The sequence below is a fragment of the Narcine bancroftii genome, chromosome 1 (assembly GCF_036971445.1).
Source record: "Narcine bancroftii isolate sNarBan1 chromosome 1, sNarBan1.hap1, whole genome shotgun sequence".
Lineage (NCBI taxonomy): Eukaryota > Metazoa > Chordata > Chondrichthyes > Torpediniformes > Narcinidae > Narcine > Narcine bancroftii.
The window spans coordinates 29130570-29151916 of NC_091469.1; the positions used below are offsets into that span (position 1 = coordinate 29130570).

Consider the following 21347-nt stretch of genomic DNA (forward strand, 5'->3'; position numbering starts at 1 on the left):
CAGCCTTGACTAGCTGGACCGAAGGGCCAGTTCTATGCTGTATGACTATAACATCAAATAATGCAATCTAGGTCCAAAGCATTTGTTCAGTAAATGTTTTTTTCTCTTTTTGCCAATTGCATTTATCTCAATTCCCTTATAACTGACCCATCGAATTGTGGAAAATATTCTATTTACTTACTTTCTGTGGTTCAGCTCAGGTGCTGCCTGTGTGGAATGCTTCATTTTCCAAACACACCCTAAAGTTGTGGTGCCGTAAGAGAGGACAAGTTGCAGGAATACAGGATAATGGATCAAGGGTCCTGTTGTGCTTGGAGCTAGCAATAATCTAATGGGCTGAATGGCACCTTGTGTCATCATCACGAAGATGTTTGTACGTGTGTACTTATGCATTCTTTTTTACAGCATCTTTGAAGACTAGATGGTATTTCATAGCTCCCTCCTCATGACTTCATGATATTCCAAATCACTCTTCAACCAGTGAAATTACTTTGAAGTATTTTCAATGTCATGCAGAAAAAATGCCACCCAGTTTTTTGCAGAATAAATCTCCATAAATAGCAGTGATAATGAACAGATGAAATAATCTTTATAGTAAATTGTTGAGGGATAAATAGAGACCTTGTCAAACTACCCAGCTTTTCTTCCACAAAGGATGTTTTTAGGCTATCTGAAATTGAAAATTCTTCAGAACATTTTAATCTTTTTCATAAACATAGGACATTATAGCACAATACAGCCCCTTTGGCTGTTGGTCCAACCAAAATAAACCTACTCAATCTACCTCTAATGTTCCACCCTTCCTGCATCCATATGCCTGCCTAAGATTCTTTTAAATGTTCCCATTGTACCAGCTGTACTGACAATAACCACACCAGCAGTGCGAGTATAAGACCGCTGTTATAAATTAATATGTACACTAAGAGGTCTTGTCTCTCTGCAAGATGAACCTGGAAGGCTAGACTGTAGCTCTGGACTGCTTTATATTCAAGGTCACCGGGATGACCCCTGGTGACCTAGTGGTGTGATTACATATCACCACATTTACCCCCCCTTAAAAAAATTGTTATCCCCCGTCCCTCCCCCCCATCCTCCTTCCCTTATTTGTAAGTTCATAAGTCCAAAATTTTTCGTGGCTTCCATTGCCTTTTGGACCTCCTCGATAGTGGTATAGGGGTGGGGAGTGCGGTCTGCCTTTTGGCCTTTCTTGGTGGAGGTGTGGGAGTGGGAAGTACTATACTAGATGGCCATGTGGCCGTGTGTGCTGGGGATCCTCTTGTATGGGATTAGGTCCTGCCATCAAGTCTAGGGTGGTGATATTTTGTGAGGCGGACGTACCCAGGGTCCTGATTTCCGGGATGGGTGATATAGTCCTCTGGGATGACTCGATGAACGGACGACTGTTCTAGTGACTGTTGCTGAGCTCCTTGTTGATCCATAGACATCTATGTTTCCTCCACGTTGTTCACACATCCAGCCGGCGCGAGATCCCTGGTGGCCACCGAGTCTTCTCTTCCATCTGGGAATGTGACAAAGGCGTACTGAGGGTTCGTGTGCCTCAATTCCACTTGATCCACCAGCGGATCCACTTTGAGGGGTCTGCAGTGCTTCCGGAGGAGAACAGGTCCCGGTGTCATCGTCTATTTAGGCAGCACTGTGCCCGTCATGGCATCCTTGTGAAAGAAAAGATACGGTCATGTGGGGTCATGTTAGTGGCAGTACACAACAAAGAACATATAGCGTGTAGGGCTTCTGGCAACACTTCTTGCCATCTAGTAACAGGCAGGTCTTTTGCTGTTAAAGTCAAGAGGACCGTTTTCCAGATAGTGGCATTTTCCCTTTCGACTTGTCCATTCCCCCTTGGATTGTAACTTGTAGTGCAGCTGGTAGCAATCCCTCTCTCGTGCAGGTATTGCTGTACTTCTGCGCTCATGAATGCAGCACTCCAGTCTGTGTGTATATAGTTCGGGTACCCAAATATGCTGAAGATGGGTTGGAGGCATTTTATAACAGTGGCTGCTGATACATCAGAACACGGGATTACGAAGGGGAAACGGGAATATTCATCTATTACATTTAGGAAATAGACATTTCTATTATTGGACGGGAGCGGGCCTTTAAAATCGAGGCTGAGGCGCTCAAAAGGTTTGGTACCTTTTATCAGGGTGGCTTTGTCTGGCCAGTAAAATTGTGGTTTTCATTCCGCACAGATGGGGCAGCTCTTGTTCACTGACCTCACTTCCTTTTATGAAAATGGGAGGTTTTGGGTTTTAATGAAGTGAAACAGTCTAGCAACCCCCGGGTAACCCAGCTCATTGTGCAAGCTCTGCAACTGGGACGTGTGGGTAAGGATGGCACAAGTGCCTCTGGACAGTGCGTCCGGGGGCTTGTTGAGTCTCCCATGGCGGTATAGAATGTCATAGTTAAATGTACACAATTCTATCTGTCAGCGCAGGATTTTGTCATTCTTAATTCTCCCCCTGTTCTGGTTATCGAACATAAAAGCCACAGACAATTGGTCTGTGTCGAGGATGAAGTGTTTGCACTCCAGATAATATCGCCAGTGCCTTACTGCTTCCACAATGGCTAGGGTCTCCTTCTCTACTGCTGAGTGTCTTACCTCTGACCCATGTAGGGTTCGTGAGAAAAAGGCCACCGGTCGTCCGTCAGAGCCACATCGGATGGGGGAGTGACGGTAGCGGTGGCTGCTTTTCCTGGCTCTGGAGTGGTCAGGAATTCTGCACATACATGGGGATCAGGAACACGACTTGTAGAGATCCTTCCACCTGTGCTTGTAGTGGCCCCTTTCTGATTGGACTGGGCTTTAGGGTCAGCGGCGCCTGTACCGGTGAACCCACGGACAGGCAGTGCTCTTGGCCGTTTCTTACCTGCCCTATCGTACTGTGGTCTTTCCTGCATTCCACCACGATTCCAGTACAGCGGTCCCTTGCCATCTCTGTCCTCGAATTCACATGCGTGCTAGTCGTCCCCGGATTCCATTCCTCAGGAAGAGTTTCCAGGTGGTTGGAAATGTGCATTGGTCGAAAGCAGCTTCCATCCTAGTAGCTATCATATTAGTTTATTAAATTGTACTGACAATAACCACACTAGCAGTGCTTAAGACAGCTTTAATAAACTAACATGTACACTAAGAGGTTTTGTCTCTGCAAGACGAACCTGGAAGGCTGGACTAGCTCTGGACTGCTTTATATACAAGGTAACCGGGATGACCCCATGTGACCTAGTGGTGTAATTACATATCACCACACCAGCCTCCTCCATCACTCCTGGCAATGCTTTCCAGGCATCCCCTACTCTCTTTGGAAAAATAAAACATATACCCCTGGCGTCTCCCCTAAACTCCTCCCCTCACTTAAACAGATGTCCTCTGGTATTTTCTACTGTTGCCCTGGGGAAAAGATGCTGGCTGTCTATTCTATTTATGCCTCTCAAAATCTTGCAGACCTCCATTATATCACCTCTCATCCTTGTTTTCTCCAAAGATTAAAGCCCTCACTCTGTTAACCTTGACTCATAAGATACGTTCTCCAAACCAGGCAACATCTGGTCAATCTCCTCTGCACCCCCTCCAAAGCTTCCACATCCTTCCTGTAACAAGGCGACCAGAACTGAACACAATATTTCAAGTTTGGTCTTATGGTATAGAGTTGTAACATTATCTCATGGCTCTTGAACTCAATCCCCGACTAATGAAGATCAGTATACCATAAGCCAGTGGTTCTCAACCTTTTTCTTTCCACTCACATACCCCTTTAAGTATTCCCTATGCCATAGGTGCTCTGTGATTAGTAAGGGATTGCTTAAGGTGGTATGTGGGTGGAAAGAAAAAGTTTGAAAACCACTGTTTTAATCATACCTAATTGACTCGTTATGTACATGGTTTCATAACTCCAAAGGAAATGGGCCAATGACATTTTTCTCAAGCAAAATATTTCAGTAACAATGGATCTAGAGCAGTGATTCTCAACCTTCCCTTCCCAATCACATACCATCTTAAGCAATCCCTAACTGATCACAGTGCCCCGATGGCATAGGGATTACTTATTTGGTATGTGAGTGGAAAGAAAAAGGTTGAGAACCACTTCCGTAAACCTTCTTAACTACCCTATCAACCTGCATGGCAGCCTTGAGAGGTGTATGGATTTGGATTCCAAGGTCCCTCTGTTCTTCCACTCTGCTAAGAATCTTGCCTTTAACCATGTACTCCATCTTCAAGATTGACCTTCCAAAATTGACTTTACATCCGATTGAACTCCATTAACCTAATTCTGCTTCCTGTCTATATCCTATTGTAGCCTACAACAACCTACACTATCCACAACACCTCCAACCTTCGAGTCATCTATAAACCTACTGGCCCATCCCTCTACTTATTTGTCCAGATCACTTGTAAAAATCAGAGCAGGGGTTGCAGAACAGATCCCTACAGAACTTTACTTGTCATTGACCTTCAGGCAGAATACGCTTCATCTTCTACTATCCTCTGCTGTCTGTAGGCAAGCCAAATCTGAATTCACACAGTCAAGGTTCCATAGATCCCATACCTTATGGTTTTCTCAATGAGTCTACCATGGGATCCTTGTCAAATGCCTTATGAAATTCTGCATACACCATATATATATATATATATATATATATATACTTCCATTTATTTTTTTTAAAACTCAGGCTCGTGAGGCATGACCTGCCCCTCACAAAGCCATGCTGACTATCCCTGAGAAGACTATGCTTCTCAAAATGCTCATAAATCCTGTTCCTAAGAATTGTCTTCAGTATTTTCCCCACCATTGATGTAAGTAAGATTCACTGGTCCATAATTGTGAAGGTTCACCCTATTACCTTTTTTTAAAAAGGGAGTCTATTTGCTATTTTCTATTCTTCTGGTACCTTCCTTGTAGCCAGGGAGGTCACAAAGATCATTGCCAATGTTCCTACAAGCTCTTTCCTTGCTTCCTGTTGTAACCTGGGGTATATCTTTTTTGGTCCTGGGGACTTGTCAATCCGAAGGTCTAGGACTTCCTCTTTCTTAACCTCAATATGCTCCTGCACATAAGACTGTTCTATACTAACTTCAAAATTGACTTAAAATATTTTTCATATAACTTGGCTAACTTGAAGATTCTTGTAGTTCCTGCAGTGCTATTTGAACTCAAGGAACTGCAATCTTCCCCTGCTGGAGGAAGGCAGTGCCACAACCTCTGATATGTTAGCATACTCCTGCAATGGAGGTGAAATAAAATATGATGGAGATAGGAGTGCTTTACAATCTGTGCTTCAACGTACCTTTGAATTAATTCTGCTGAGGCCAAAGTAAACTCCTTTCACCGTCCTCCCCCCACCCACTCCACTGAAGTACTGTCTCCTTACGTAACTGTGGCCAAGGTGAGGAGAATTCTATCCAGGGTGAACTCACACAAGACAGCAGGATCAGAAAAAAAAAAATCTGGCCGGGTACTGAAGGACTGTGTTGACCAACTAATGGTGGTCCTTACGGAGATCGTAAACATGTCATTGCAGCAGTCCATGGTCCTCACAAGTTTCAAGGCAGCCACTGTCGTCCATTCCAAAGAGGGTGACAGTAACAGGCCTCATTGTCTACCACCCAGTAGCACTGACCTCCACCATTCTATACTTTGAGTGTCTGGTAATGGAACGTATCAAAGAGGAACTCCTAGAGACAATGGAGCCATTTCAATTTTCCTAGAGACAGAATCGTTCCACTGACAATGCTATAGCCTTGCTCCTCCACTCTGTCCTGACCCACCTGGAGAATCATGCCTCATACGCCAGGCTGCTGCTTGGCATTTAATACAATAATACCTCAGAGGCAGGTGGAGATGCTGTCCTTACTGGAACTCAACATCCCTCTCTGTCATTGAATTTTGGACCTCCTCACGAAAAGACTGAAGTCTATCTTGGTTGGCAGAAGAATGTTGAACATCATCTCACTGAGCACTGGCACACCTCAGTGCTATGGACTCAGGCCATACAATAATGACCCTTGACTGCATTGCCAAATCCAGTTCCAACAGCGTCATCAAGTTTGCAGATGACTTGATAATAATCAGCCTCATCAGCAACAACGATGAGTCGAAATACGCAAAAGAGGTGGAAAATTTCGAGAATAACAACCTGAGTCTCAACGTGGACAAGACAAAGGAGATTATTGTGAATTTTGGCATGACTAAGTTTGACCACCCTCCACAACACATTAATAGCTTGGTAGTGGAGAGAGAAGATCACCAAGTTCCTTGAGTTCAATTAAGAAGTGACATACCCTGGGTCCCAGTTACACCTGCCTGCTTATGGGCTTTGTGGAGCAATCCATGCTGCAAGCCTACATAGTCAAGGTCCCTCAACTCTTCCTCTGGTATATCGATGACTACCTCATGCACCCATGATGAGCTTGTCAGCTTCATCCACTTCATGGCCAACTTCCACCCTGATCTCAAATTCATCTCCATTAACACTTTTCCCTTCCTGGATCTCTTTGTCTCCATCTCACGAAACAAGCTGACCACCAACATATTCTACAAACCCTCCAACTCCCACAACTACCTGGACTACACTTCCTCACACCCTGTCCCCTGCAAGGGTTCCATCCCCTTCTCTCAATTCCTCCGTCTTCGCCGAATCTGTTTCTAAGATTAGGTCTTCCAGTCCAAATCTTCAAAAATGTCTGCCTTCTTCCACAAATGTGGCTTCCCCTCCACCACCATCAATTCAGTCCTTACCCGCATCTCTTCCATTTCCCACTCATCTGCCCTGGCCCCCTCTGCCCCCAGATGCAACAAACATAGAATCCTTCTCATACTCACCTACCACCCCACCAGCCTCCACATCCAACACATCATCCTGGCTCTTCTGGCACTTACTACAGGACCCCACCACCAGCCACATTTTTCCTTCTCCCCTCTTGGCCGTCACAGGGACTGCTCCCTAGTGCACTCATCCCTCCCCACCCTGGCACCTTCCCCTGTGCCCACAGGAGGTGCAACATGCACTCACACCTCCTCCCTCACCACGGTCCTGGGCCACAATAGTCCTTTCAAGTGAACCAACACTTCACTGTACATGCAGAGGACTTATTTACTGCATCTGGTGCACCATTTGTGGCGTTCTCTACTTCAGAGACCAGTCACAGACTGGGAGATGACTTTGCTCAGCACCTTCGCTCCATTCGCAACCAAGTCGACCTCCCAGTGGCCAAACATTTTAATTCTGAGTCACACTCACATGTCTGTCCATGGTCTTGTGCACTATCCCACCCTGACTATCTGCAGATTGGAGGAACAACAGTTTATTTTCAGTTTGGGCACTCTTCAGGCAGATGGCATGAACATTGAGTTCACTGTTTTCCATTAAACTGTTTGCATTTTCTTCCCCCCCCCACCTTTTCCTGCCTTTCCAGTTCATCTACCCAACCAGGCAACCTGCCCTCCCCTCATTTCTGCTGTCCTCTCCCTCCTTTCTCCATCTATCATCCCCTACCTCTTTGCCAAACCCCCTCCCCCCCATCCTCTTTTGTTCGGACGTCTGCCGGCATTTTCTCATACTTTGAAATGTAGGTTACGTATATTCACCTTTGCTATAATGGACACTGTTTGACCTGCTGAGCTTCTCCAGCATTTTATGTTGTTTACCCTGGTTACATATCTTCCCCATGTCAGGAAGGAACATCAGCAATGTCATTTGGAAGGCTGAAGCACGCAAAGCTATTGGCCACTATCCTGCCAACTTTCTGCAAGCTCTCTCAAGAGTGACCTGGCTGGCTTCATCACAGTGTGGTACAGTTGCTGTGGAGCATCAGATCGGAGGTCAATCCACAGGCCCATAAAAATGAAAGAGAGGATCTTCAAGATGTTGCTCTTCTTTCCCCCCCCCACCCCCAACAATGGGATTTATGGGGAATGTTGTTTAAAGAGGGCTCACAAAATCAGGTGGAATCCCTACCACCCTGCACACAGAAATTTCCTGCTACTTCTGTCGGGTTAAAGATACAGGAGTATCAGAGCCAGAAGCACCAGGCTGAGGAACAGTTTCTTCCCACAGGCAGTGAGAATGATGAATGACTGCTAAAACAACTCTCTGTTATTCTACTATTTATTGAGAATATTTATTTTAATATATGTATAGTGTATATGTATCATTTGTTTCGTCTGTATGCTTGTTGTGCACTGTTCTGCACCATGGACTGGAGAATGCTGTTTCATCAGGTTTCACTGGCATAATTTAATATTCTAGCTATTTATTCTATTTTTCTTACTCTATCTTGCATACGAGCTGATAACAGAAATAGGTCTATTCTTGAGTATGTTTTATGTCTACCCGAATAATATGAATATTCCTTTTCCTTTGGGTGTTGTTTCCTCCATATATCCAAAAGTTGCATTTCTTGCATCGATTTAATTATAAATTTGGTTACTTTGTTCTTTCTATTAATTTTTTTCCCAGTTTTATCCATATTTGAATCCAAATTAAGGTTGAAATCCCCTCCTATTAATATGTTCCCTTGTGCATCTGCTATCTTCAAAAAAATATCTTGCATAAACTTTTGATCTTCTTCGTTAGGTGAATATACATTGAGTAGATTCCAAAACTCCGAATATATCTGACATTTTATCATTACATACCTCCCTGCTGGATCTATTATTTCCTCTTCTATTTTAATTGGTATATTTTTACTGATTAATATAGCTACTCCTCTTGCTTTTGAATTATATGACGCTGCTGTTACATGTCCTACCCAATCTCTCTTTAATTTCTTGTGCTCCAATTCAGTTAAATGTGTTTCTTGCACAAATGCTATATCAATTTTTTTCTTTTTTCAGTAAATTTAGCAGTTTCTTCCTTTTGATTTGGTTATGTATTCCGTTAATATTTAAAGTCATATAGTTCAACGTAGCCATTTCATACTTTGTTTATCTTCCCTTTCCGTTTCTCCATCATCACCTTTCCTTCTTATCCATTTCTGCTTTCTTGTTTTGAACACTTTATAAGACAACATTTCTAAAACATCAAACAATTTCCTTATTCTCCTATTTAAAACTTCTTTAACCCCATTCTCCCCTCCCCCTCCTGAGTTGCCCTTTATCCCTTGTCGGGCAACCACATCTCCCCTCTCCATTTGGATTTGCGAATTCACTCGCAAACGTCAACTGATTTTGCAGTGACCGTAACTCCTCTCCACCCAGCCCCCCCCCCCCCCCTGGAAAAGATTTCAATTTTCCTACATAACAAAGGTCACTCTTTTAATTCCCTCCTTATTCCCTCTATTCCCTTTCATTCCCTTATTAATTCTTATCTATACTCTATATATTTTCCTCTAAATACGGATACATTCATGTATACACATATATACATACACATCTATATATATAAATATATACACACATATATATATATATATATATATATATATATATACCCATATACACACACACACATAGTTTGTGGTCATTTTTACTCTCATTACATGTCTTCATCTCTCAGCTTGTTTTGTAGTTGTTCTGCAAATTTTCGTGCTTCCTCTGGATCCGAGAATAGTCTGTTTTGTTGCCCTGGAATAACTATTTTAAGTACCACTGGGTACTTTAACATAGCCATGAAAGACCCCAACAATGAAGACGCTGTTTACATCCGGTACCACACGGATGGCAGTCTCTTCAATCTGAGGCGCCTGCAAGCTCACACCAAGACACAAGAGAAACTTGTCCGTGAACTACTCTTTGCAGACGATGCCGCTTTAGTTGCCCATTCAGAGCCAGCTCTTCAGCGCTTGACGTCCTGCTTTGCGGAAACTGCCAAAACGTTTGGCCTGGAAGTCAGCCTGAAGAAAACTGAGGTCCTCCATCAGCCAGCTCCCCACCATGACTACCAGCCCCCCCCACATCTCCATCGGGCACACAAAACTCAAAACGGTCAACCAGTTTACCTATCTCGGCTGCACCATTTCATCAGATGCAAGGATCGACAATGAGATAGACGCCAAGGCAAATAGCGCCTTTGGAAGACTACACAAAAGAGTCTGGAAAAACAACCAACTGAAAAACCTCACAAAGTTAAGCGTATACAGAGCCGTTGTCATACCCACACTCCTGTTCGGCTCCGAATCATGGGTCCTCTACCGGCATCACCTACGGCTCCTAGAATGCTTCCACCAGCGTTGTCTCCGCTCCATCCTCAACATCCATTGGAGCGCTTTCATCCCTAACGTCGAAGTACTCGAGATGGCAGAGGTCGACAGCATCGAGTCCACGCTGCTGAAGATCCAGCTGCGCTGGGTGGGTCACGTCTCCAGAATGGAGGACCATCGCCTTCCCAAGATCGTGTTATATGGCGAGCTCTCCACTGGCCACCGTGACAGAGGTGCACCAAAGAAAAGGTACAAGAACTGCCTAAAGAAATCTCTTGGTGCCTGCCACATTGACCACCGCCAGTGGGCTGATATCGCCTCAAACCATGCATCTTGGCGCCTCACAGTTTGGCGGGCAGCAACCTCCTTTGAAGAAGACCGCAGAGCCCACCTCACTGACAAAAGGCAAAGGAGGAAAAACCCAACACCCAACCCCAACCAACCAATTTTCCCTTGCAACCGCTGCAATCGTGTCTGCCTGTCCCGCATCGGACTTGTCAGCCACAAACGAGCCTGCAACTGACTGGACTTTTACCCCCTCCATAAATCTTCGTCCACGAAGCCAAGCCAAAGAAAAATATCCTTTTTTCCATAAGATCGTTTTTGCTGTATTGAACTCCTTCCTCTTCTTCAGGAGTTCAAAACTTATATCTAGATAGAAAAAAAAATTTTGACCTTTGTATTCCAGTGGCTTTTTGTCTTCTCTTATTTTCTTCATTGCTTTCTCCAATATATTTTCTCTTGTTGTATATCTTAAGAATTTTACTAAAATGGATCTTGGTTTTTGCTGCGGTTGTGGTTTCGGGGCTAATGTTCTATGTGCCCTCTCTATTTCCATTTCTTCCTGTAATTCTGGTCTTCCTAGGACCCTGGGGATCCAATCTTTTATAAATTCTCTCATATTCTTGCCTTCTTCATCTTCCTTAAGGCCCACTATCTTTATATTATTTCTTCAATTATAGTTTTCCATTATATCTATCTTCTGAGCTAACAGCTCATGTGCCTCTTTAACTTTTTTATTCGATTCTTCTAATTTCTCTTTTAAGTCCTCTACTTCCATTTCTACAATTATTTCTTGTTCTTCCATATTATCCACTCTTTTTCCTATCTCTGATATGACCATTTCTATTTTATTCATTTTTTTCTTCTGCACTCTTAATTCTTCTTTTTATCTCATTAAATTCTTGTAATTGCCATTCTTTCACTGATTTCATATATTCTTTAAAAAACGATATACCCATTGTCTTGCCTTTCTCTTCTTCTTCCATTTCTTTCTGTTCTTCTTCTTCTTCCTCTGGGTTGACCATCTGTTGTTTCCTTGTTTTCTTTTTACCCTCTTCTTTCTTGTTGTCGTTATTTTCTCTGTTCTGCACCTGTTGCTGTGTTGCAGGTGTCTCTCTCAGCTGTGGAGATCGACTCCGCAGCTGTTCCCCCCTCCCGTCAGTGTGTTTTTTTTCATGCGCGGTTGCGCACTTTCACTCGGCTCCTCGAGCCATTTTTGTAGTCCCGAGCTCGGGACTTCCACTGACCTGTGGGAGCGGGCTTCTCTCTCCGCGGCAGGCCTCCTCGGACAGGTAAGGCCTTCACCTTCTTCTTCCGACGTTCTTTCTTCTTCTCTTCTTCCCGTTGTTTTCGACTTTTCTCTCTTCGCTGCCATTTTCTTCTCACCTTTATTTTTACTTTGTTTTAATTTTTACTCTTGTACCTTTGTGTTTTGTGCGGTTTTTTTTTAAACTTTTCTGGAGAGGGCTGGAATTCCCTGACCGGCCACTACTCCATCACGTGACTCCTCCCCTGGCATAATTTGATGACAAATAAACATGAACTTGAATTCAAAACTTCAATGTTTGCCATGGGAATTATTGGTAGTGATTCAAACCACTGTGGGGGTGTATTAGTTGTTTGTCCAGATAACAGCAAAAAATTTGCACTTATACACAGACATTACGGTGAAAGATTAGAAAATGATTTATAGAGCAGTTTCAAACAATTTGCCCACTGAGCCCCATGAGGAGATAGTAAGGCAGGTTATCAGAATCTTGATCAGAGGTAAGTCAGAAAAATAGAGCAGTGGGGAAACTAGAAGGTACAGGAAAGGAACTCGAGAATCTAGGATCTGGATAGCTGAAATCGGAGCTGCCAAGGGTGGAACAAATTAATTCATGAATGAACAAATAGCAAGAATTAGGGGAGGTTTGAAATGGTGAAAAGTTATGGTGGTGGCAGAAATGACAAGAGTTATGGAGGGACAATGCATGATCTCTGGTCCAACCTGTACATGATTCCAGATCCACATCAAAATTAACGACTCTGAATTGTCTCTGAAACAATCCAAAAAATCACTTAGTTCAAGGACAATTGAAGATTGATTTCAACAGTGTTACCCAAATCCTATCAAATGTATGATGAAACCGGAGGGGTCACGTGATGGAGTACTGGCTGCTTAGGGAAAACCAGCTGTCCACAGAGAAAGTTGGGGGAAAAGGTAGAAAAAGAAGAAAAACATAAAAAAGTCACAAGGTAAAAAATATAAGAAGAACTTGAAGATGGCTCCAAAGAAGGAAAAGACTACAATGACAAGTAAAGAAGAGATAAAGAAATTGCCGGAGATAAAAGAGCAAGGCCTTACTGGTGTCTGGGAGCAGGGAGCTCTCCCAAAGAGGATGGTCCAAGCTGCGAAGCAGGTAAGTGGACAGCCCCGGGGGGACGTTCAGTACTATTAAAAAAAACATGCAAGAGACAGATGTAAAAATACAAAAAATGGAGAACGCTATGCCAGAAATGAGAAAGCAAAGATATGAAGTGAATACAGAGTGATAGGTGTGGAAATGGAGGTGAATGAGTTAAGAGAAAAAGTGGAAGTTACAGGTAAGTTGATTAAGAAGACACATGATTTATTGGTCCAAAAAATTGAACATTTTAGACAATTTCAGCAGACGTAATAATATAAAAATAGTGGTCCTGAAAGAAGGTGAAGAAGGGGCAGATATAAAAGGATTTATAAAATGATGGATCCCACAAATCTTGGGAGTGGAAGAACTCCAAGAAGAAATAGAAATTGAAAGAGCCCACAGAGCATTGACACCAAAGCCGCAACCACAGCAGAAACCACGTTACATACCAATAAAACTACTGTGATACACAACAAGAGTGAAAATATTGGAACTGGTAATGAAAAGAGTGGAAAAAAAAACCATTGGAGTATAATGGAAAAATTTTTTTTTAAAAATCCAGATATTAGCTTTGAACTTTTAAAGAAGCGAAAGGAGTTTAATTGAGCAAAAACTGTACTATGGAAGAAAGGTTATAACTTTGTGCTACCGCATTCAGCAGTGTTAAAGATATTCATTCCTGGTGGGCAAAATAGACTGTTTTCAGATCTAGAAAAAGCCTTTGCAGACCAATTATCAAATAAGCAACAAGAAGAGGAGTAAAGGAAATACTAAAAGGACTGTTAAGATAATATATATAAATAAGTTGGAATGTTAATAGTTTGAGTACAGACATTTAAGAAAAAATAGGTTAAAAAAGGCTTTGTTATATTTTTAAGAATAATGGAACTATAGAAAAAGATTTAATGAGAAGGGAAGATATAGAGAAAAAGAGAATTGGCAGAGAAAAAAATTAAAATATGAAACATTGCAAATACACAAATTGGAGAAAAACATTATGAAAACAAAGCAAAGATATTGCGAATTAGGAGAGAACACCCACAAAATATTGGCTTGGCAACTAAAAACTGAACAAGTCACACGAACTATCATAGCAATAAGAAAGGAGGATAAACAGATCTCATATAAACCCATTAGAGATTAATGGAATTTTTAAAAAAATTATAAGCAATTGTATCAAATCAAAAATCCAGGGAAGAATGATAAAATAGATGATTTTTTTTATCAAACATTGAATTACCCCAATTACAATTGGAAGATCAAAATAAATTACTAAAAATTACAGAAATACAGGATACACTAAGGACATTACCTAATAATAAAGCGCCAGGCGAAGATGGATTCCCTACAGAGTTTTATAAGGTATTCAATAATTTATTAATTCTGCCCTTCTTCAAGGTAATGAAACAGGTGGAAGAGACCCAGAATTTGCCTGACTCATGTAAAACGACTATAAAGATCCGTTGTCATCGGCTTCAATATAGACCAGTGGTTCCTAACCTTTTTCTTTCCACTCACATACCACTTTAAGTATTCCCTATGCCATAGGTATTCTGTGATGAGTAAAGGATTGCTTAAGGTGGTATGTGGGTGAAAAGAAAAAGGTTGGGAACTACTAATATAGACCAATACCTTTACTAAATACAGATTATAAATTAAAAGCAAAATTACTAGTGAATAGATTGACAGACTGTTACTGAAATTAGTGATGCTAGATCAGACAGGATTTGTTAAAAAATAGAAGAGTGGCAGATAATGTCTGTAAAATTATTAATTTAATCCAAACAGCACAAATAAATAAAATACCAACTGTGGCAGTAGCTCTTGATGCAGAGAAAACTTTTGAAAGGGTACTACAGAAATTCAAATTACCGGAAAAATGTATTAATTGGATTAGAGCACTGTATAATGATCCTTTGGCAAAAGTGGTAACAAATAGATATGTTTCAGATCACTTTAAATTGAGAAGGTCAACAAGACATGGATGCTCATTATCATCTTCCCTGTTTGCTTTGGCTATAGAACCATTGGCAGAGCTGATAAGAAGGGAACCTACGATAAAGGGAATAAAAGTAAAAGAGAAAGAATTTAAAATTAGCTTGTTTGCGGATGATGTTTAACAGACCCAGATAAATCAATAAAAGGTTATATATAAAATTGAAAGAATATGGGGTGATATCAGGATACAAGGTTAAAATTGATAAAAATGAAGTGATGCCAATGAACGAAGTCGATTATACAAAATTCAAAAAGGAATCCCCTTTTAAATGGCAATCACAGGCAATATGTTACCTCAGTATCAGGATAGATAATAATTTAAATCACTTGTATAAATTAAATTACCAACCACTAATAAAAAAAAATACAGGAAGATTTAGAGAAATGGAAAGATTTACCACTAACTCTAATAGGGAAAGTAAACTGCATCAAGATGAATGTATTTCCACGGCTACAATATTTATTCCAAATGCTACCGATTCCCTTGACAAGGGAATTTTTTATGAAACTAAATAAATTAAAAAGAAAGTTTCTATGGAAGGGTAAAAAAATCAAGAGTGGCTTTGGAAAAATGAATATGGGTGTATAAACAAGGAGGATTGCAGCTACCAAATTTCAAAAATTCTTACAGTACAACATAGTTAAGATATCTATCAGATTTTTATCAGATGGGAGAAAAACTGGATTATCTCAAGATAGAATTATATAAATTAGGAGGAAAGGTCCCTGAATATTTACTCTATAAATTGGATGAGAAACTGATGTAACACAACAATCTACCAATACTACATCATATACTAAAAATATAGAAGAGAATACATCTGGAGTGAAAGCTGATAAATTATCAAATACCAAAAATGTTATTAATGCAAAACCCATTTATTCCTTATACAATAGAGAATTTTTTTTTTAAGGAATAGGCAAGAAAAGGAATTAAAAGAATAAAAGATTGCTTTTTGGGAATGAATTTATTGACATTTGAACAATTAAAAAATAAATAATATCATATGGTACAATATTTTCATACTATCATTTGAAAACTTATTTAAAAGAAAAGTTGGGAACTAGTCTAAGATTACCTGAGAGTAGCTGCTATGGAGACTTAATTACAGACGCTGCGATAGAAAAAAAATGTATTACAAACATGTCGAGCAAATTGCAATACAAGGAAAATGTTGAAGCAATATATAAACCCAAACAAGGTTGGGAAAAAGATTTAAATACACGAATAAAGAATGAAACATGGAAGGAACTATCCGCAGGGACCATGAGTAATACAATAAATGCTCGGTTTCGTATGATACAATGGAATTGGCTACATAGATGATATGTTACACCTCAAAAGTTAAAAGAATGGAATCCAACAATATCAGACAGATGCTTCTGTTGTAAACAAGAAATTGGAACAACATTACATGCAATTTGGACATGTACAAAAGTGAAAAGATTTTGGGAGATTTAAACCTAATATTAAATAGAATTACAAAAAATAAGATACCAAAAGACCCAAAAATTTTCCTGTTAAACAACATAAAAGACAAAGAATTAGGCCTAAAATTAGACAGGGTTCAAAAAAGATTTATTATGATTGCACTTGTAGCAGCAAAAAAGTGCATAATGATAACTTGGAAAACGGAAATAACCTTAAAATTACAACAGTGGTACATGGAAATGAACAAGTGTATTCCATTAAAATTTTTTTTACCTACAATCTAAAAGACAAATATGCTTTATTTGAACAAATTTGGGAACCATACATAGTGTATATTAGAAACCGCCGATTTCAGACCTCCACCTCTTTAAGTGATAAGATACAAATATGAAAATAATTAAATATGAAATTTTGGACAATATGATTTCTTTTTCTTTTGTGTTCTTTTTATTTATTTTTCTTCTTTCTCTCTTTCCTTTCTTGCTTTAAGTTATAGGGAGTGGGGAAAGGGTGAAAATGAAAATGTCACTATATTTTAATGCTGAATATTTGTATATATTGTTATTAACATGGTTCACAGTGAAGTATTAAATAAAAATTAATAAAATATATAGGTGATTATGAATTAAAAATAAACTGTCAGGTAATTGAACTCATGGGGGTGTGTGGCAAGATGGTGTAGAGGGCAGACGTGCGATCCCACTCCTCCTCAGCCAGTTTGTTAAGTACCCGTCTTTAAAGTTTATCTAAGTGAATAAAAATTTTATCTTTATTTTTGGGAACATTAGTGGGTCACAAAGGCGACTAATGTTAAAAAAAAGATCAATTACAGAAGAAATTATCTTTAAAAGTGCTGAAGAATTGAGGCCTACCTGTCTAGTTGAAGCCACGTTTGGAACCTTCAAGGCACAGAGAACTCCTGCCAGGCTGAGTATGATACCAGTCCTGACCTTGTCTTCACAAGATAGCATCAGCATGTTGAGAGAAGGTAGGCCTCAAGATGTGGAACTGGAACCTGGAATGGAGTCTGTATAGTTTTGGAAGGGATTGTCTATCATATGGACAATATGTCTAAACAAATGACTCAAGGATTTTTGGATATGACAACTAAAATATCTAATATGTCTGAAGATATATCTAATATGTCTTAAGAGGGTTGTCAGTAAATGTATTAAATCAGTGGATACAGTGCAAGAAATTTTTTTAAAAATTGAAACAGCTTTTTCTGAATTTAAAATTCAAGTTGTACGTAATAAGGAAAAAATAGAGAAAGTGGAAGATTCGTTTGTGGATTGGGGAATCCAGGAAAAAAATTGATTCATTGGAAAATCAAAGTTGGAGAAACAATGTGAAAATTGTGGGTCTTCCAGAAGACATTGAAGGGTCTGATCCAATAAAATTTTTGAAGAGTTGGATTCCTGAGGTGTTGGGCAAAGAGTTTTTTTTTCGGGAGGTTTAGTATTGGAGAGAGCACATAGAGCGTTACGAAAGAAACCATTACCAGGACAACCACCATGAGTGGTCTTAGTTCGTTCGGTGCCTGAACTATCAAGACAGAGAAATGATATTGCGGATGGCGGTACAGAAAGCACGACAAAGTCAATCTCCAATGATAATTCTAAATTATTTTTTTTTGCACAGATTTGAGTCAAGAAATTATTAGGCGATGATGGGAATTTAATTCGGCTAAAGAAGTACTGTGGCGGAAAGGTTATAAATTTGTTTTTCGATATCCTGCTGTGTTAAAAGTCTTTTATGGTAACTTCCAATCTCAATTTTTTGAGAATGATCATGATGCATTAATTTTTGCTAATTCATTACCGGATTTACGAGGACATGGAAGAGTTTCGCCATCGTCGCCCAAAAAGAGGGGAAATGGAAATGGGCAGAATGGGAAAAATGGAAAAAATGGAAAGGAAGAGGTTTTAACACAAAGTCTTATTGACATTGAAGATCTGGAACAATCATTGGGAATAGAGTCATTGGATTGAATATATTTACAGTATTGAATTGTATTAATATGAATGATGGAGAAGTCACGTGAAGGAGTAGTGGCCGGTAGGAGAATACCGGCCCACTCCAATAAAGAAGAAAAAAATGAAGAAAAAGCAAAGCCCCAGATACACAAAACACAACAAATAAAAGATAAAGTTGTGGAGAAAAGAAAAAAAATGGCACCTAAGAAAGAAAAACCAAAAACAATGGGAAAAAAAAAGAAGGAAAGAAGCCAGAAGAGAAAGGTGAAGGCCTTACTTGCATGAAAAAGCAAGGACCCGCCGTGGAAAGAGGAGCCCACTCCCCAAGGTTAGTGGAGACCCCGCAGGGTCGTGACCCACCGACCGCAGGACTGCAAAAATGGCTCACTGAGCCAAACAGAGGTGCGCAACTGTGCATCCGCGAAGAATCGCGCATGCGTGATGTGCACAACAAGGAGAACACTGACTGGAGGGGGGACCAGCTGTGGAATGAAACTCCTCAGCACAAACAGCTGAGATATGCCCAACAGCAATGCTCCCAGCTAGAAGATAAAGAAAGCAACAGGAAAGGGAGGGGTGAGAAAGAAAAAAGGAAGCAAGAGACACAACAGATAACCAGCCCAGAAGAAGAGGACCAACATCAAGAAAGCATGAAAATGTTTATCTGATTGTTTTTCTAAGGGATGTTTTTGTTCTCTCGATGAATTATAAAGGAAACTTGGTATTAATGGAAATTCTGTATTTATGTATTATTAATTATGATTTTTTTTGTACAACAGATATGTGGTTGATATATGATTTTAATATTTGAACTTAGTTTTAAAGTGGATTTCATTTGTTAAATACATGTATTATGTTTGATTTAAATATATGTTTAAGGGTGTTATTTTAGTATTGATTTTTTTTGTTGTTGTTAAGTTTATCCTTTTTTTTGTAAGTGGGGTTTTTTCTATTTTATTTACAACATTGTTAATTAATTCTTCACTCTTTATTTTGGGGGGAGGGTTGGACTAATTTTAAATTAGACGATTAATGTCGTGTTATAATTATTGGGGGGGGTAATTTGTGTAGTTTAATGATGTAGTATTCTAATTTTTATTATCTTATTTTTTATTATTTCTTTAAATGTAATTTTTATTTTATTCATGTCATAAAATTTTAAATAAAGTTTAAATAAAAAGAAACCATGAAAATAAAAATACCCAACAAACTGAGAGAGCAGCTCAACAAGAAAGTCAGAAGAGACACAGATACAAGGAAGAGAAATAGAAGACACAAACCCAAGAGCAGACACAGAAGAAGAAGAAGGAGAACACCAAGCTCTGCACAGAGAAATAGGAGGTAAAATGAATGGACAATACATGATAAAAAAAATTTCAAGAACAAATGAAAGCATTCAAAGAATGGTTGATACTAGAAATTAGTGAAATGAAAAGTACAGAAGAAAAAGTGAGTAGAATAGAGCTGGTCATAACAGATGTAGGGAAAGGATTAGAAAATGTGGAAGAACGTGTAATGGCGGTCGAAATGGAAGTGAACGACTTAAAAAGAAAATTGGAAAAAAGTGACAAAAAAGTTAAAGAAACACAAGAGTTGTTAGCTCAGAAGATGGATATAATGGAAAACTATAATGGGAGAAACAATATAAAGATAGTGGGCCTTAAGGAAAATGAAGAAGGCAAAGATATGAAAGAATTTATAAAAGAATGGATCCCAAAAGTCCTGGGAATGCCAGAAATGCAGGAAGAAATGGAAATAGAAAGGGCACACAGAACATTAGCCCCGAAACCACAGTCACAACAAAAATCAAGATCCGTTTTAGTAAAATTTCTGAGATACACGACAAGAGAAAATATATTGGAGAAGGCAATGAATAAATTTAGAGAAGACAAAAAACCACTGGAATACAAAGGTCAAAAAAAATTTTCTACCCAGATAAGTTTTGAGCTCCTAAACATGAGGAAGGAGTTTAACGCAGCAAAATTGATCCTATGGAAAAAAAGCTATAAATTTATGTTAAGATATCCAGCTGTGCTTAAAATAGTTATCCTGGGGCAGCAAAACAGACTGTTCTCAGATCCGGAGAAAGCACGAGAATTTGCAGAACGCCTACAAATCAGAAAGAGAGATGAAACAAGAACAAAGAACGATGACAAACTTCATATAAAGATGTAAAAACAATGTATAAGTAAGAAATAAAGGAGGGAAGAAAATGGAAGTAAGGGAAAAGGGGGAAAGAGGAGGGGCTTAAAAAAGAAAAAGAGAAGAAGAGAGGGGGAGCTTTGTTGTAATGTGAAGATAAAAGTCTTCTGGAGGGGGTTGGGTGGGAGACAAGCACAGTCACTGCAAAATCAGTTGACACTTGCGAATGGGTTTGCAGTCCGAATGGAGAGGGGAGTTGTGGTTGCCCAGCAAGAGACAAGGGGCAAATCAGAGGTGGGGGAGACACTTGGAGTTAAGGGAATTTTAGATGTGGGAGTGGTTGAAATATTTTATGTTTTAGAAGTGTTGTCAAACAGTGAGTTCAAGAAAAGAAAACTGAGAAATGAAAATGGGGAAAAGGTGGTGAGGAAGCGGAAATGAGATGTAAACAGAGTATGAGATGGCCATGTTGAACTATATGACTAGAAATATTAGAATACATAACCAAATCAAAAGGAAGAAGCTATTAAATTTACCAAAAAAAAGAAAAAATTGATATATAGCATTCGTGCAGGAAACCCATCTAACTGAAGTGGAACACAAGAAATTAAGGAGAGACTGGGTGGGGCACGTAACGGTAGCATCATATAATTCAAAAGCCAGAGGTGTAGCTATATTAATCAATAAAAATGTACCAATCAAAATAGAGGAGGAAATAATAGATCCAGCAGGGAGATATGCAATGATAAAATCTCAGATATATTCAGAACTCTGGAATTTGGTCAGTATATATGCACCTAATGAAGAGGATCAAAAGTTTTTTTTAATTTTTTATTTTTCACACTATAAACCACATTGATCAAGATACATACATTTTTCTTTTCAAATATATAGTGTCGTTTTCTCCCCCCCTCCCTCTTCCCATCCCACCCTCCCTACCTCCCCTCCCATTCATTTAAAGTACAGAATCT

General features: G+C 39.6%; 1 long non-coding RNA gene across 1 annotated transcript; it reads right to left on the reverse strand.

The window, feature by feature from the left end:
• Positions 1-1171: 1171 nt before the first annotated feature.
• Positions 1172-17212, reverse strand: LOC138764654 (uncharacterized). The gene is made up of 4 exons (XR_011358281.1): positions 17131-17212; positions 15906-15941; positions 2889-3066; positions 1172-1673 (listed from the first exon to the last, which is right to left on the reverse strand). It is a non-coding gene; the product is annotated as an uncharacterized lncRNA (long non-coding RNA).
• Positions 17213-21347: the final 4135 nt, after the last annotated feature.